General features: G+C 41.0%; 1 protein-coding gene across 1 annotated transcript in view; it reads right to left on the minus strand.

Moving 5' to 3' along the window:
- Positions 1 to 18,752, minus strand: part of Tenm3 (teneurin transmembrane protein 3) — a 436,338-nt gene that overhangs the window by 182,608 nt on the left and 234,978 nt on the right. The gene's annotated exons all lie outside the window — the stretch shown is intronic.

Below are 18,752 nucleotides of genomic sequence, written 5' to 3' on the forward strand. Positions count from 1 at the left end.
TTAATGACCGTTACGTCCATTAGAACACACACAGAACAGATTTTCCAATTTCATAGCATGCAGTATAACCACAGTTTTTGGAGGGGTGGGGAATTGAGTCGTAGGTGGCCAGAGCGATTCCTGCCATTTGATCAGTGGCATAGTTTGTTCCAAACCAGAATATTATGAGGTTCAGCGATTTCAAAATACCAACACAGTACTGTATTGTAACTCTGGGATAATTCTCCAGGGCTAGTAAATCATCAGTTAAAAATCCCAAGTCACTCTGACATCTGAGATCTACTTTGCATGACTTAGCTTTGGACACATACATTACTGAATTGACAAATACAGGATTTTACCAGAGAGGTGACTCCTTCCTTTAATGTCAACCTCATCATCTTCCCCCACACATAAGATGCCTAGTTTTTTATTAAATATAGTTCAAAATGCAATATAATTTTAAAGTGTCTTGTTAAATCATGCTATTAATATAAATGCCTGTATTAAAAGAGAATGGGAAACATAGCGACTATCTTTCATAGACTGCGTGAAATCCAGCAGTCATTATTAAGGTAAATAACACAGTCACATACTATAATTCTGGTTGCATAAAACGAATACACGATATATAAAAGGGTGACTAGACTATCAGACCTCTTTAGCAGATAAGCAATAAAAATAAGCTCCTCCCACAGCATATAGCACCAGGGAATCTTATGTGTTTCTAACAGTGTCTGATAGTCCCTATCATGTGACTTAATAAGCAACAACTTCTCACTCCGGAAATGAAAAGCATAGATAATACTTAAATGCATGAATACAGAGTGAATTCTTCGTACAACCTCCATTCCTGAAGTTTCCCCACACTAGAAACCTCCAATATGTTCCCTCACTTAGTGCCTTGGTGATCAGGACAAATGAAGGTCTAAGTCTCGCTTAAAATGAAATACGCTTTTGAAGGATTATCAGGGCAAAAACGGAACAGAGTTGAAACTTGTTCACAACACAAAGCTTTAACAGTTTAAACCCCATGGAAGATTCATTATTCAGGTCTCATGTAATTAATTAGAGCTGTCTTCCTCAGCTCTGGTGCACACGCTTAGAGTCTCCACAGAAAACTGTAAGGGATGTTTATAAAGCTGCTCCTGGTATGCCATGGCATGCGGCAGCTGGGAGGGCATCGAGTGAAAACAGAGAAAGAGAGGCAGAAGAAGCTTCAAGGAAAGGGCGACGAGATTCTGCTTAGAAAAAAGACAGCATCTTCAACAAACGGTGCTGGACTAACTGGATGTCTACATGCAGAAAAATGCAAATAGATCCATACTTATCGTCCTGCACAAAACTAAACTCCAAGTGGATCAAAGACCTCAACATCACTAAATTGGTTGGAAGAAAAAGTGGGTAAGAGCCTAGAATTCATTGGCACAGGAGACAACTTTTTGAACAGAACACCAACAGCACAAGCTCTAAGAGCAACAATAAATAAATGGGACCTCATGAAACTGAAAAGCTTCGGTAAAGCAAAGGACATTGTTGTCAGAACAAAATGACAGCCTACAGATTGGGAAAGAATCTTCACCAACCCTTTATCTGACAGAGGGCTAATATCCAGCATATATAAAGAACTCAAGAAGTTAAAAAGCAACAAATCAAACTCAAGAAGTTAAAAAGCAACAAATCAAGTAATGCAATTAAAAAATGGGGTACAAAGCTAAATAGAGAATTCTGTGTAGAGGAATATCGAATGGCAAAGAAATACTTAAAGAAATGCTCAACCTCATTAGCCATCAGGGAGCTGCAAATCAAAACAACCCTAAGATTTCACCTTACACCCATCAGAATGGCTAAGATCAAAAACTCAAGTGACAAACACATGCTGGAGAGGATGTGGAGAAAGGGGAACACTCCTCCATTGCTGGTGGCAATGTAAACTTGTACAACCACATTGGAAATCAATCTGGAGCTTTCTCAGAAAATTAGGATTAGTGTTTCCTCAAGATGCAGCTACACCACTCCTAGGCATATATCCAAAAGATGCTCAAGTACATAACAAGGACATTTGCTCAACCATGTTCATATCAGCTTTATTTGTAATAGCCAGAATCTGGAAACAACCTAGATGTCCCTCAACTGAGAAATGGATACAGAAAGTGTGGTACATTTACACAATGGAATACTACTTAACACTTAAAAACAAGGCAATCATGAAATGTGCAGGCAAATGGTGGGATCTAGAAAATATCATCATGAGTGAGGTATCCCAGAAGCAGAAAGACACATGGTATATACTCATTTATAAGTGGATACTAGACCTATGAGATAGGATAAACATACTAAAATCTGTACATCTAAAGAAGATAAGCAAGAAGGAGGACCCTGTGTAAGATGATCAATTCTCACTCAGAAAGACATATGGATTGGACATTGGAAGAGGAAGAAAACAGGACAGAAGCCTACCACAGGGGGTATCTGAAAGACTCAGCCCAGCAGTGTGTAAAAGCAGATGCTGAGACTCATAGCCAAACTTTGGGCAGAGTGCAAAAAATCTTATGAAAGAAGGGAGAGATAGTAAGACCTGGAGAGGACAGGAGCTCCACAAGGAGAGCAACAGAATCCCTGGGCACAGGAGTCTTCTCTGAAACTGATACTCTAACCAAGGACTGTTCATGGATATAAGCTAGAAGTTCTGCTCAGATGTAGCCCATGGCAGCTCAGTCTCCAAATGGGTATCCTAGTAAGGGGAACAGGGACTGTCTCTGACATGAACTCAGTGGCTGGCTCTTTGATCCGGCTCCCCCCACCCCCAGGGAGGAGCATCCTTGCCAGGCCACAGAGGAGGACAATGCAGCCAGTCCTGATGAGACCTGATAAACTAGGGTCAGATTGAAGGGGAGGAGGACCTCCCCTATCAGTGGACTTGGAGAGGGGCATAGGAGGAGAAGAAGGAGAGTGGGTGGGACTGGGAGGGCATGAGGGAGGAGGGTACAGCTGGGATACAAAGTGAATAAACTGTAATTAATATAAAAAATAAAAGTTAAAAAAAGATTTTGCCTAGAAGGCAGGAGGGGCCAGACGACTGTGTTTTTTAGCTTGGTATCTTCCAAGAATGGTACTGCGCTTTACACACGTTTCCCAACAAGTGCTGCTATACTGTCCAAGGGAAACAGAGGCATCTAAGAGCTCGAAGAAGAAATTTAATCCTCTGTGAGGAGCGACCATGGAGCCCTCTAATGTACGACCTCAGGACAACTCCAAGGACTCAATAAAATCTACTCAATTGCCCATTTACTCCTACATTTGGCCATTCATCCTACAAACTACGCTCTGTGTTACAGGGATATGCTGGGCCGGTGCCAAGTGAACTCACTGTATCAATAGTGAAACAAAACGTACAGATGTGAAGATTGCTATTAAACGCTAAATAAATTTAAGATCCCCGATAGGTAGCTGAATATGTTAGTTCGGGATTCTTCTTAAAACAAATCAAATCCTAACCACTACGGAGAACTCCCATTAAAGGTTTCAGAAGGTGATGCTACAAATTACCCTGGCTTTCAGCTGCTTGATTTATACACATTTACTGAAAAGACCTGCCACGCATCATGCAAAACACCAATACTTCCTCTGGCCTATGCATCTGTGTCAGAAGTACCTTACTGCTGTTGGAACGGCTTTTCATTTGGCTACACAGTCAAGAAGAGGTCTATGAGGCAAGCATGTCCAGATGTAGAAGGACCTGATCTCTACAAACTTGGATGGAAAAGCTGGAGTGCAATAGCGAGGTTTAAATTCTACAGCATATCATGGAGAGGAGCAACAGCCACGAGCTGAGAATTCATACCACTTCTCAAGAGTTGAGGAAATGGGACATAGCTGGAGTGGATATCTATCTCCACCAATTGATGCAACATGGGCGAGTATCTAGATCCCAGCAAGATGAGATAAAACCAAACTCAGCTAGAAAACACGGCGAAATAAAAGAACAGAATTGGAGTAGATAAAGATAAAGATAGAGTGAGGGCTGCATGGCTCTCTACGCTTTCAAAGTGGCATAAAAATCTGGCTGTCAATATTCCAGCTACCAACACAAAGAATAAATACGACCAGTTTCATGACTTGGAATAGTTTAAAAAAAAAAAAAACAAAATATTTGCCTAAAACAAACATAAGTATGGCTCAAACTGAGAACAGAGAGAATTCTTTTTGGAGTCTGTGAAAAATCACTGTATTTCATCCAGGGAAACATTTAGGTCCAAGGTTCAAATATGGACAGAAAGCAATCGAGAGCAGCATCTAGATTTGGAGGTTATTACGATGCCGCAAAAGCTAACTCAGGTGGGATCTTCATAAGAACAACGCAGGCTGCAACCTTAGCCTTTGGGTTTGAGCTAACCCACTGAGGGCAAGCTTTGCTCACGCTTACAAAAAGGCTTTGGATACAAGGATTTGGGACAAACAGACCTCACACATCCCTGAGACACAGATCTGAGGGTGTCGCTGTAATTCTGAAAAGTTCCAAATGGCTTCTGAGTGCCTCTCAAGCATCCAGAGGACCTCAGAGTGAATGTGGCATCTGGTCACAAAAGCCCAACACATGCGGCTTGAGAGATGGCCTAGCAGTTAAAAGTATATACTTTTCTCTCAGAGGACCTGTGTTCAGTTCCCAGCATCTGTGTTAGACAGCTGACAGCTGCCAAGAGGTCTGATGCCTCTAGTTTTGTAAGTCCCTAAACTCACATGCAAACACTGCCCCCCCACACACATAATTTTAAAATAATATAAATAAATCATTAAGAACAAGAGAGAGAGAACCACCAGCCAGCCTGCCCTGGGGCTGGAGAGATGGCTCAGCAGTTGAGAGCACTGATTGCTCTTCCAGAGGACACATGTTTGTTTCCCAGCATCTCTATGATGGCTCAGAATCACACCTAACTCCAGTTCCACAGGTTCTAATGCTCTCTCCTGGTCTTTAGGGACACCAGGCATGTAAATGGCACACAGACATAGATGCAGGCAAAACACACAAGATAAAATTAAAATTAAAATGAAGGCTGGGAGCGGTGGTGCACACCTATAATCCCAGCAGTTGAGGCGGGGGCGGGGGTATCTATGAGTTTGAGGCTAGCCTGGTCTACAAAAATGAGTCTAGAACAGCTAAGGCTACATGGAGAAACACAGTCTAGAAAACTAATTAAATAACTAAATAAAATGAAAAACAAACAAAATTAACAAGAACAACAAAAAAGGGAGGCCAGCATATATTTGGCTGACTTTCTCCCAGGCACCCTCTTCACACCTTTGCTCTGAATTACAGTTGCTTTAATCTGTTAAAATACTTTTCTTCATTTTTCTACATGCAAATCTCACTTGTTTCAACCTCTAAGAAAAGTAAGATGTGACTTTTCTTGGTGGAAATCACTTTTCTCTTCTCTAATTCTCCTTAGAGGGTTACCCGTTGCTGGGCAGTGGTGGTACTCAGCATTTAGGGAGGCAGAGGCAGGTGGATCTCTGTGAGTTCCAGACCAGTCTGCTCTACTGAGTGAGTGCCAGGACAGCCAAGGCTACCCAAAGAAACCCCTGTTTCAAACACACAAACAAACAAACAACAACAACAACAACAAAAAAAAAACCCCACCACCACAAAGAAAAAAGTTACCTGTTCTTTCTTCATAGTTCTGTTTACTTTCCTCTTTGTGTCACAGTTAATTCTGCGGGTCTTGGATTAACTTCTATAATTCAACTCTGAGCTCATACTATACCCACAGATCAGTTCCTTGTTCACCCTTCCTCCCCCCCCCCCCATCAGAGACACTTCTTGCAGGAGATGGACACAAATACGGAGACCCATAAGTGGACGATGTGTAGAGTGGGAGACCTTGGGACATTCAGTTCTAAATGGGCATGTCTCCTCAGGGCTCACGGATCTATGCAGAAGAGGAGGCAGAAAGACCGTAAGAGCCAGAGGGGGTGGAGGATACCAGAGAAACGGTGTCTTTCAGACAGGACAGGACTAAGGAACACAGGAACTCATAGAGGCTGTGGCAGCACACGGAGGACCAGCACAGGTCTCAGGTCCCAGGTCTGCCAGGAGGAAGTGGATACAACACACACACCTAAGAGGCTATTCACAATTGGGAACCGCTGGGAAAGGGAGAAATCAGTTTTCTCCAGGGGAGTGTCACTGAGTACATCAAGTGGACTCTAGGGCAGGCCCCAGGACCAGGAGTAGTTGTTCAACAGAAAACTGACTCCATGTGGGTTTTGTTTCATTTTGTTTGTCCTATTGATTTTCAGTTTTGTGAGTTTCTTTTCTTTTCCTTTTTTCTTTTCTTTTCTTTTTTTTTTTGAGAAAGAGAGCGAGAGAAATAATATAAAGAGAAAGAATATAAGGAGGTGGGAGGAATTGTGGGAGGGGAAAACATGATCATAATATATTGTATAAAGAACTAAATATAAAAATATTCATTAGATAGATAGATAGATAGATAGATAGATAGATAGATAGATAGATAGATGAACTACATCAGAAAGCATCAAACTGGTACAAAGCAGAGCTTACCCATACTGTATTTAATTAAAAGGCAGTTTGTGAAGAGGCCTAGCTTCCCAAGAGGCCTAGGCAAGGCCCTTAGAAGCACACACTGCAATGCGAACTTCTTAGGATCTCATAGTATCTTCCCAAGGTGTTGTACTTCAAAGACTCTTTAAAAATGTTACCAATTTCATGGCATTTACGCAGCAATGGCACTGATGTGTTTGGCTCTGAGATGGCCGCACATGCACACACGTTCAAAGCTTGAAATGTCTTCCTAGGTTCTGTGCCACAGCAACAAGAAGGGAGTGCAAACACCTTGTTTTTATAAATGAAGAAATGAATTTGTTGTTAAATTAAAGTAAATAAAATAAAATATTATTAAATTAAAGACAATGCATATTTTTAATTTAAATGTTTTTCATACAATATGTTATGAACATGTCACAGAGATGATCAAAGGCAGAGAACAAAGTCATTCATTTCAAATACTGTGTTTTGGGAACATGTTTTTGCAACCTCATCAATTGTTTTGACATTTGAAGTCCACTACTTTAATAAGATCTGCAAAAATGGGAAGCTTATATTTTATATGTTTTAATAAGCTACAAACATGAAATGATATATAAAATATTATAGTAGTAAGTGGTCTGGTTTACCAAATACATGTTTCCCTTATATTTTAAAGCTTATCATAAGCATTTCCAAATAAATAAATGTGTGTACGTGCACATGAAGTGTGAATGTAGGCACGCATGTGTTAAAAAAACAAACAAGCTATCGATAGGAAGTGTGGCCTTTAATCCCGTACTCGGGGGCAGAGGCAGGGGATCTCTGTTGAGTTCAAGACCATCCTGGTCTACAGAAAAGCCTTGGCAATTACACAGAGAAGCTCTGTTTCAAAACAAAAACAAGAACAATAACAAAAACAAAAACGAAACGAAAGGAAACCAAACCCCTACCTGGCGGCAGGCATTCTGTAAAACACCCCACCACTACCCTGGCTTACTCCTTTCTTCTTTCATTCTTTTCTCATGGTCGGAATATGATTTATGGCGGATGCCACTTAAGCTCAGATTTTATTAAACATCGAGGCTAGACAGGAAAGACTCTGGCCACTTTGCTCCACCCTCAGTATCAAAGAATGTCTGATAACAGTGTCCGTTGAGGCCATCTGCTTCTATGTTAAATCTATTTGTGCGGGAGACTGGAATTGTGGGAGATAGCAAATAGGTGTGTTGACAGTTCGGGCTAAAAGCCACAGAAGTTAGTGGAGGTCGGGGTAGGTCTGGTTATTTTCAGGTCCCCACAGATCCTGTCTTATTGGAGGTCTGCCTGTGGCAGAACCGGAACCTTTGGATGACTCTGGCTTGCCAACACTCTCCTGTCAGCAGTAAATGAGCTGAAATGTTCTGTCCCGACAAAAGACAATAAACTGGGCATTTATTATTTTCTTCTTCATGGAATATATTCTTCAATGTTACTTTATTGCCTTGAGCACCATTTAAGCACCTAAAAGACATAGCGCCTGGTGTAACAGCTAGTGTTGAAGGTAGCTGTTCTAGAGGCGGGGGAAGAAACAAGTCTTCTGGGGGAAGATGAAACACCCCAAGGGAAAATCAAGTAAGAGATGAACCTTGTCAACCATGCATACTACAGTCAGAACAAGTAACATCACTCAGTCAAGTATATCTGAGGAGAGGCTTTGCTTCAACAGGTTAAAAAAAAAAAACCCTCATAGAAATGTCATATGAATCAAATGTAAACCACACTCTTGCCCTTTCTACCAAGGAGGACTTTGATCTTGAGTCATGAAGTTAAACCAACTGGCTTTTCCCCGGTCTAAATATTACCAAGGAGATAAAAAAAAGAACAGCAAATGCCTGGACTATAATTGAGTTTATCCGCTTATCCGGGTAACTTTTTTAGACTGAGTCTGGCTCAGACTGGCCTCAGATTCATGGGCTCAACCAATGCTCCCTTCCCCCTGCCTCCTGAGGAACTGGGACTATGGGCGTCACACCTCCACACCCGGCTGAAGGGTGTGTGTGTGTGTGTGTGTGTGTGTGTGTGTGTGTGCAGGTGTTTAATTGAAAGCCCAGCTGGTGCAACGCAGTCCTGTGTGCAGTCCTGTTGCAACTCCTCCGTGGTTTGCAGGGGGAGGAGGACGCTGTGGTGCTCTGGGGGCAGGGTGGAAATGGACAACCGAGCGTGAAGGCTGGGAGAGAAAATCACACCTGAGGGGGAGGTGAAATCCCTTCGGCTGAGTGACGAATGCAGCATCTGTGCGCACGCCCTGACAGTGAGTGAAAGGTGAATGTGAGACGAGAAGAGAGGAGGAGAAGGGGGTGCGGGATGGGGCTGACACCAGCACTGGGCAGATGTGCACAGCTGGGAAAAATTTCGCCACAGCTCTTCAACTGCTTGGCCCCCACTGCCTCCTTCACCTTTCTCCTCTTCTCCTCCTCCCCCCTCCGCCGGATGTCTGTGGCTTGCAGGGCCCCCAGGAAGATGCACCCTCCTCTGGAAGGAGCTAGAATGCTGTGCTGCTTTACAATAAAGCAATATTGCAGTTTGCGAAAAAGTGTGCTAGTAAATGGCAAGAGGAAGGAAGACAGAGGTAAAGGGAGGAAGAGGGAGAGGGAAGAGGCCGGGAGGGAGAGGAGCCAGAGGCAGGGGAGCACGGAGTGTGAGGGTGAAGGAATAGAAACATTTTCTCCCGTTTTGTTTGTTTGTTTAAACAGGTTGTATGGTAGCCAGGCTGGCTTCAAACTCTCTACATGACAGAGGATGACCTCAAACTCCCCATTGCCTTGCTTTGACTTCCGGGGCTCACAAGTTTCTGGCACCACACCTTGTTTTATGCTGTTTTGTCTTTATGTTAGGAATCAAACCCAAAACCCCAGGCAAACACACCAGCCAATTGAGCTAAACTTCTAGCCTGAGAAACTTTTTAAATTTTCACAAGTGCTAGAGAATGTTGAGAAGCATGGGTAAACCCACAAAGCCAGCAAGCTGAGTCACTGCGTGCTCCTACTGTTGGCCCTCCAGAGTGGACACCCCAGTGCTCTGTCAGGGAGAGGTAGGCACAAATCTGTGTTTCTCTACCTAACACAGGTCCACTCTCGCTTCACTTTCCAGTTTGATCTTGACCTTCTCCAACTGTCGAGAGATAAACCAAACCTTTTCGCTTGGGGTTCACCTCCCTCTTAAAATGAGTCACCACACCGAACGAAACCAGAAGAAGCCCCTCCTTTTCTGCATTCGAAGACTGCACTAGTTTTTGCTCCCATGAGTAGGAGGCTTCAAGTAGGATTTGCTAGTATACACAGAGGGATGGCTTAGCTCTGCTCTGTCTTCCAAGGGTTAGTGAGTCTGAATCTCAACACAGCAGGGTTCAGATGTGAGAACTGACTTATATGACAGTGGAAATAGTAAATCACAAATGAAACACACGTTTCCTGTTCCCCAACAATCTCACTTACAGTAAGGGTAACTCCCCACTTCTCTTCTAAGGCAAAAAAATAGTTAGCAACACTCTTCCTTATGAATGGTGCAGGGGTGTGATCAGAGACCACACGTTTAAAACCACATCACAGACTCAACAGGGGCCACGTCGAAGCAAGAAGAAACAGCCGGGAGTTATCTTTTCTCTGCTTGCGCCCCGCCCTAAAATGCTGCATTAATAAGATAATCATCTGAAATGGCACAGTGCAGATCTGAAAAGAAAGATACCGCCTGGCTCCGAGATTCACTTTCACACAAACCTGCTCCTCCACTTACTGTTTAACCCCAGAGTCTCAGGGAGGCCAAGGGTCTGAATGCAAATCGTCCATTTAAATGCCTCTGCCAAGCCCTCACCAAAATGTGGCCCTGTTTGAAAATTGTCGCATCAGACGGTTTACATAGTCAAATGCAAATCAGAAGTACTTAAAAAACAACTCTGATTTTCATGTAAATACACATATGGGTTTTGCCTCCGTCATCCATAGAACTGATTGAAGAACTACTTACATGAAGAAGTTTGGCTATGACAGTCTCCGAATGACACCTAATAAGCTGCCCGAAGATTCACCATGACAGGGATATGATACCCGAGTGTGCAGAGATGGGCCGATTTTCTGCATTTTTGGGATTAGGAGACTTTGCTTTAGTTTTTTTACTCTACCATGTGAGGATTGAAAAAAAAAAAAAAAAAGCAAGCATGATTCTTCAGATCTTTACTTTTTTCAAGGGACGTCCACTGCACTCCCTACTTAAGCTGACATGACAGCTCCCTGGGTGCTGGTGAGAGGCAGCGAGTACCTTTTTGGATTGACGGTATTTAGCACAGTTTTAAGCACAGACTGCCAGGCTGTGTGCTAGGCAAAGAGCTGACCTTGCCCTTTGCTCTAGCTGAGTGTCACTGAACCTAGAAGAAAGGATGAGCCAAAGCAGAGGAGACAGAGGAGAGACTGAGCATGTCGGAGCTGTCACCGCACCTTCCTGAGGTGTGTGCATCTCTGGATCCTTCTTAATGTACACAGAAGAGACCAGGGGTCATGCCTCAGTTGTACCTGAGACCCTAGCCAATGCCTTGACACTTAGCATGCTCTAGTTTCATGGGGCAGACAGTAAGGCGTTCTCCTCATTGCCTGATATGTCTAAGAACTTAAAATTTAGATCATGGGAATTAGGCACTATGAAAGGGGAGCTGAGGAAGCCTGGCGGGGAGAATTGCAGCCATCGGAATTAAAATCTCATTGGCTAGTTGAAAAAGTACACAATAACCAACTATAGACAGTAACAATCAATTGGAAAACAGACCTAGGAAAGCCACTCACACAGCAGCAGAATAATAAAGAATGTTACCTACAAAAGAGTATTCAAAGACACATAGGGTGGGAAGCTGAGTGTGCATCCATTAAGAATTTCCAGGAGGACAGAACTTGGTTTGGGTTTCCACAGCCTTTTCTAAAGATACAAATACACGGCATAAATCTGCAATGTTCTCCAGAATACAGACTCCTTCTCATTCCGTATGACTGTCTCTGCTTATTTGTTATCAGAGAGCAGCACAGTTGGATATATTTTATTTAGGAGGCAACACGTCATGACTAATATTCTTGTCTTGTCAGGGTTCTATTGTTGTGAAGAGAAACCCTGATCATAGCAAGCTTCTAAAAGAAAACATTCAGTTGGAGCTGGCTTAGACTTTCAGAAATTTAGTTTGTTATCATCATGAGAAGCATGGCAGTGTGCAGGCAGACATGGTGCTGGAGAAGTAGCTGAGGGTTCTATATCTGGATCCAAAGGCAGCAGGAAGAGAGACACTGGGCCTGGCTTGGGCTTTCAGTATTCTTTAAGCTCCCAGGAGAGGCTGCAGTATCTGGAGAGGCTTTAGTAACTGTTGGCAAACTGAAAAGCCTATTCCAGACACTTAAAAGTATTCATCCTTATGCTTCTGCTGCTCTAGAACACCTTCTGGTAACCAACTTTGTATTACTAGAGAACTCTAGAGTTCTCTAGAGTTACAGAAATTATAGGATGAATACATCTATATATAGGAAAGCAATTTCCTAGAATGGCTCAGCCTGAGGTCCAGTTAATCCAACAATGGCTGCCTATGAACACAAGGTCTGAGAGTTCACAGGGCTGGGTGTCTCATCTGGTCTTCAGTATACACTGGAATCCTAAAGAAGTGGGCTCTAATACCAATAAGAAAGTGGCCAAGCCAGAAGGAGTGAATGACAGCAGGTGGAAAAAAAAAAAAGCTTCCTTCTTCCATGCTCTGCATTTACATAGACAACCACCAGATAGTATCACTCAGATTAAAGGTCAACCTTCCCACCTCAAGGACCCACACAAGATGTGGGTTTTCCCATTTCAAAGGATTTAGGAAAAGGCCTTCACAGGTGTGCTGAGTGTGTGGGTTTTAGTTAATTCTGTAGACAGTCAGGTTGACAACCAGGAAACAACCATCAAAGTCTACCTCTTGCCAATTTGATAACCATATCTCCTTATGTCATACTCAATGTTCAAAAGAAAACAATAACCAAGTCATAATTATACCTAACATGACAGAACTATTCCATGCACAATCAGAAATACATTATATAAATTTAATCAAGTCATAATTATGCCAAAGATGATGTGGTGCTGGAGAAGTAATTGTGAGTTCTACATCCTGATCTGTAGGCAGAGAGAATCTGGGCCTGGTGTGGGCTTTTGACTCTTCAATCACCCCACACTTCTTCCAATAAGACCACATCTCTTAATCCTTATAATCTTCTCAAATAGTGCCATTCTTGGTGACTCAGATCCAGATACATAAGCCTGTAGGGGGCCATTCTTACTGAAACCACCACATTTCTCTTTGATGGATCTTACTCTGGCTTCTGTGGTGGAACTCAACTATAGCTCGTCTGTTAGCATCCTAACAATTCAGTGTGTGGAAGTAAGTGTGTTTGTCTTGCCGGTTAAAGCAATTTATCTGTCCATGCAATTATCACCAGTAATGCCACAGACATATCCTCTATAGAATTCAGAGTTGTGCATAATTATTTCTAGCAGAAACCCACAAAAATATTTCTCATGTACATCCATAGGAAATAGAATAAAAATAACCTTTAAAAGCCTCTGTGTATTTTTGGGGTATTTTCATGTATTCATCTAAAAAATATTTTACCTGAGAATGAGCAAAAAAAAGAAAGAAAAGAGCTGTCTCAATTTTGACAATAAAGAATTTGTTGGCATATAATCAATAAACACTGTTCTCTCTCCGTATTACCTAATGAGCATTTGATTTTAGTGCAATTAACTTTTATTGACTTTAAGTGGCGTATACAGTTATGATATAAATAAAACACATTTGCAATATGGGTCAAGATGGACTGGAAGGCAACGGAAAGCTGTATCATTATATGACTTAGGAGAAATGAAAGCAAATCAAATATTCCCGACAGTGCAGAATTTGTGATGCCTTTCAGAGGACATATTCTTTATCAAAGAAAATGTCTGGTAGAGCTGTAATATACTAGGAAAGGAAACAGCAGAAACAGGGGTGAATATTTGCTCCAGTTAAATGTAATTCTGTGCAAATAAATTAACTTGTAGGGTTCAGATGTTCTCCTTTTTTTTGTTTTGTTTTGTTTTTTAAATTGGGGGTGGACTCAGGACCAACAGTCTTAAGCTAAAGTCTGAAGATTAAAATTCTCCATATTTTAAGTATTTCACAATGCAATCTTTAAACGTTATTTCATCTTATGTTAAGACTGAAGAAAACAAAAAGCCCCATATGATTATCTTCAGTCATAACTATAAAATGTTTCAAATGTGCAATAAAAACCACTACTTTATTTTGAACGGGAATGTTATTAAAATCCACGATAGTACGTTATAAACACATTATTTTCTGTGATAAGTATCGAAAATGATGTCTTCACTTAAAAACAAGCTCTGTTAACATTGGCAGTAATCTGATGACAGAATATTAGATTACCTATAGTAAAAATCGGATTGTTTGGGGTTTGTGGTCTGTTATGGTTTGGGTGTGTGATGTGTCCCTCAGAAAGGCTCAGTGTTAGTGGTACTGCTGTGAGGAAGTTGAGTCAAGAGATTTTCATTGACGAGCTCAATGCCCTATGGGAAGGTGAGGCACCCTTGGAAGATCTGGGTTTCTGGGTTTCTCATACACTGTTCAATGTTATCTTCATCTGTCATTCCTGTTTGATATAAGTTGAGCAACATCCCTCCATCACGATGTTTCTGCCTTGCCATAGGCCTAACAGGAACAGAGCCAGAAGACCAAGGGCTGAGCCCTCTGAAACTGTGAATTCAAAGAAATCTTTCCTCCTTCAGTTGCTGGCTCACATTCCAAAATGTAACGAATGTCAAAGTAACTCAAGTTTGAACAGTAAAATCACAAGAAAACACATTTGCTGAAAAAGCCAGGATGTTCTTCAAGTTTAAAGCAATAAGTAAGTGTGTTTGTCTTGCCGGTTAAAGCAATTTATCTGTCCATGCAATTGTCACCAGTAATGCCACAGACATATCCTCTATAGAATTCAGAGTTGATCTGGGGCTGGGCATGTAGCTCAGGGGGAGAGTGCACCTAGCATGCATGAAGTCCTGGGTCCAATCTTGGGCTTCTGGGAGGGAGAGAGATCCTATTAATGACCTGTTGGAAAGGGAGAGTCTTCTTTACTGGAGTCTTTACCTGACTTTTATTTCTTAGATGTTTCTGCTACCATAAAATGAATTAGTGACTAAAACACAAACTCCCTAATGGCTGCACTGAAATTGTTTCCTAAAATGCCCAACTTTGAAACTCCCTAGAGTTTTGATATCATTTGTTCTCTGCAGTTGAGGCCATAATGTTCATGAATGCCCTGAACCTGAGCTGAATCTTCTGTTTAAGAATTCTTTCCAATTATATTACAGCTTTACACAGAAATGCTATGTTATCACTATCATATAAATGCAATGCTCTTCCGTGGAACTGGCATATCCTTTCTGTTCATGGCATATGCACTGTGATGAAATACTCCATGGAAACCTTACCGACGTTCTTTGTTTTAAGAATAAACGGTCGTAATTAAAGTTTTTGTGTGCACCTAGCGATTTCCCTTCTCTGAGGCTAATGTGTTGGGATACATATTTTGCTGCCCACCCCAATATATACTTTTCCTAACCCTTGACTAACATCCACAAAAGCCAGGATGGTACACATGACAGTAGGTAAGAACACAGATCTACAAGACAGGAACAACCAATGGCAACAAATCAGGACACAATTATGATATGGCTTTCTCAACCGCATGCAGTTTAAAATGTGAATGTCAATGGCTGGGCAATTAATAAAGTTTTGTTGTATAAAGAAGCGACAGGTGTAATCAGGGTAGCTGGAAGAATGTGATTTTTTTTTCCTTTGGGATGCTCGATGCCACTGAGGACCAACCTACCAACACAGAGGAGCAAAAAGAAAAGAAAAAAAAAGACCCCCATATACTGTGCTACAGATTTTCTGATCTTTTATCAGTACACAAGTAATTTGGTATCAATTTATTTTAAAACTTTTGTAGAAGTAAATGAACAGTAAATATGTTTAGAAGACCTGGTGTGTGAGCTCTCAGCTGTCAGTCACTAAACACCGGGTACTGGGAGGCTTATGTAAGGTGATCTAAGGTGATTAAGCTCCGGGGGTTTGAAGTCCAGACAAAGATGTGGAAGGGCTGGCTGCTGGTGACCACCCTCTGGCTGGAATGGCTGCCTTTCTCCATGGCTGAGCTTGGAAGCCTGGTGAGAAGGGCCCTGGTGTCTCTTACTGCGATGGTGTTGATCCTAGAGGTTCCGAGGTATATCTTTGTGACTTCGTTTGACCTTCCTTACTTCCTCAAAGGCACAATCTCGCTCTAAAGATATCACAAGAGTGAGATCTTCAACTTACTCAATTTGGACTACACAGACATTCAGTCCACTACCAGTTGGGTTCATGTTCCTTATTCAAACTTAATAATTGGATTAAATGATTTAGCATTTCAAATTCTTTAGCTTCTCCTCTGTAAAAATGAGGTAACTCCTACCCAGAAGGTTACAGTATAATACTTATAAAAGTGTAAATCTATAAATTGTGAAGGGTTACTTTAATTTAAAGCCTTAATGTGGGGGCATTTTTTTATTTAGTTAAATAACTTAATCAAAATAGTTAATTCTTTTTTAACTAACAAAGTTTTGAGGATCATAAAATAATTACTTTCTCCACCAGGTGGTGGTGGCACACACAATCCCAGCACTTGGGAGGCAGAGGCAGAGGGATCCTTTGTTAGTTTGAAGCCAGCCTGATCTACAGAGTTCCAGGACAGCCAAGGCTACATAGAGAAACACTATGGGGGGGGGGAGGATATTCATTTCCCCAAAGGTCTTTATTAATACATTTTTTTACTACTAAATTTATAAAGCACACAAAGACCTGCTTATACTTTAGAAAATGTCCTTACTGCTTCCTTAAGTGTGCCACTACCTGAATGATGAAAATATTGTGCATTATTACAGGAAAGGCTATCTTGAATGCAGGGTACCCTGGCTGAAACTGGCTCCCAATCTCCAAACTCACACTTTTAAATATTGAATTTGTATTATTTGCATTCATAAACTTACATTTCAAATGCAAAACATTTGTAAATGTGAAGATGAATGAAGCAACATTATGTTTTATGGCATTTACTTCGAAAATCTGATTAAGATAGATGTGTTCAGCTCATAATTCTTCAATGTCACGTTGTCACAGTTCCCATCAGCAAGATGTTTTAAAGGCTTTCGATTAATATTGCATGCCAGAACTGAAATTACATCCTTTGTCGTTTAGTTCTTAATGGTGCAAGTGATATCTATCAAGTAGTGTTTTATGAAGCATGTGTGATTTTTATTGCAGGCTGTTTTCACAAATCTTTTTCAAGTTTTTTTTTTTTTCTTCAGAAAGATGGCTTAGGGATTAACAATATCTATACCCCCTTGTCGAAAATCACGAGTTTTAAAATGAAGTGAAACTGGTATTGTATCATTAAAAAATTTCTACTCAAATCTGTCATGCTCCCATTTCTACATGATATTTGCACAGATGACCATGAATATCTGCTTTAATGTAGGTATTTAGAAAAGTTATACTCACCCATGACCACAAATCCTTTATTAATAAATGTGCCCACTATTTTCCTGGTATGGAAAATACATTATATCCAATATACATTATTTCTGAATAATGATTAGGCTTGGGCTGCCAAAGTTTTACTTTTAAATTATAATACAATATAATTTAGGAAGAAGCTGGTATTATCAATAATTCCAGTAATTATGAAACTCAAACACCTCATTTTCATGTGTTAGGGACCCGGAACGTCTGTATTACAATCACACTAATTCACTAATTAGTAAATGTGAAAAAAAAGGAGATGATTCTATTTGGCTTTTTTCCCCTTTGTTTTGAACATACACCAATTTATTTAGGTTGGAGTTCTTTCCCTAACATGTTTTTCTTGGTTCCTTTTAACATTCATACTAGGGGACAGAATATGATGGCTAAGGTCTTCTTTTTCAGTTTAAAAAATCTCATAATTCTACAGCACATTAAAAAATACATATTTTACAGGTTTGGTGGCTAACTCTAGTCTGAAATGTGTCATGTCTTATCAGTTCACAGTTTATCAAATACAGATCTAGTCAAGATAAAACAAGTGATCAGAACTACTATAAAGGACAGTGGCAAGGTCTTATTCTGGGATGTGTCTCCCTTGGGCCTTGTCTCCAGAGCTGATGCAAGATACATCTGGCTACATTTCTCCCGAGTTAGCCACAGTCTTTGGGGATCTTGCAGAAATGTGGCTTTTGCCAACTATGTGTCTAGTATAAAGGAGAATAAAAATATTAACATTAAGATTGACATTCTGGTCTGGCCTTGCCCTGCACATTCATCTTGTTTGGATAATTGCACATTTAAATTTAGAGCCTACATTTCTGGTTCTAGGCATTAAGGAGCAAAGCACATGGAAAAGGCTCTTCTGATTCAATTCCCCAAGGACCTCAGGGCCATTCTCATTCCTTCTTTAGGCAAGAGCCATCTCTGCCTGGATGTTTACATGAATTCTTTCAGCTGGAGGTGGCTGACTGAAGGGACGGCAATAGTTCATTGTAAAAACATTCTCTCCATTAGCTAGAACCAATTTGTTAAAGCATCCCAGCACATACACATCCAGTATATAATAATTCCTTTAACCCTGGTACTCAAAAATACTGTGTGTTTAAAAGACAATCTTCCTGACTAACAAACAAAGACGCTTATATATTTTTCATCATTTCGTTTTTGAGTTTGTTTCTTCATTATAAGCAAATCAATTACCAGGTGACAGCAAAAGGGGACTAACAAAAATTCTAGGCTCAAAATAACTGTATAGATCTTTAGTGCACAAGTCAGAGGGAAGAAATTCCATAAAGAAGGTGACAGACACTCAAGCTGAGCCTGTAATGAGCTCAACATACATTTTCACAATTAATCTCACGGTCACCTCATACTGTTGTAATTCACTTCTGTTCTGCACGTGAGGAAAAGTTTAGGGAAATGAAGACATCTGGCAATGGCCACACAGCTCAATTCCCAAGCTCTCTGGAAGAGTCGATGTCATTATCACCACATGACTGGGAAAATGGTGGAGACATTACTTTTAGATAGGATTGTAGGAAGTGAATTTCAAGTTGAAGAACAGCG

Source organism: Psammomys obesus, unplaced genomic scaffold (genome assembly GCF_907164565.1).
Source record: "Psammomys obesus unplaced genomic scaffold, mPsaObe1.curated_primary_1811, whole genome shotgun sequence".
In the NCBI taxonomy this organism is placed as follows: domain Eukaryota; kingdom Metazoa; phylum Chordata; class Mammalia; order Rodentia; family Muridae; genus Psammomys; species Psammomys obesus.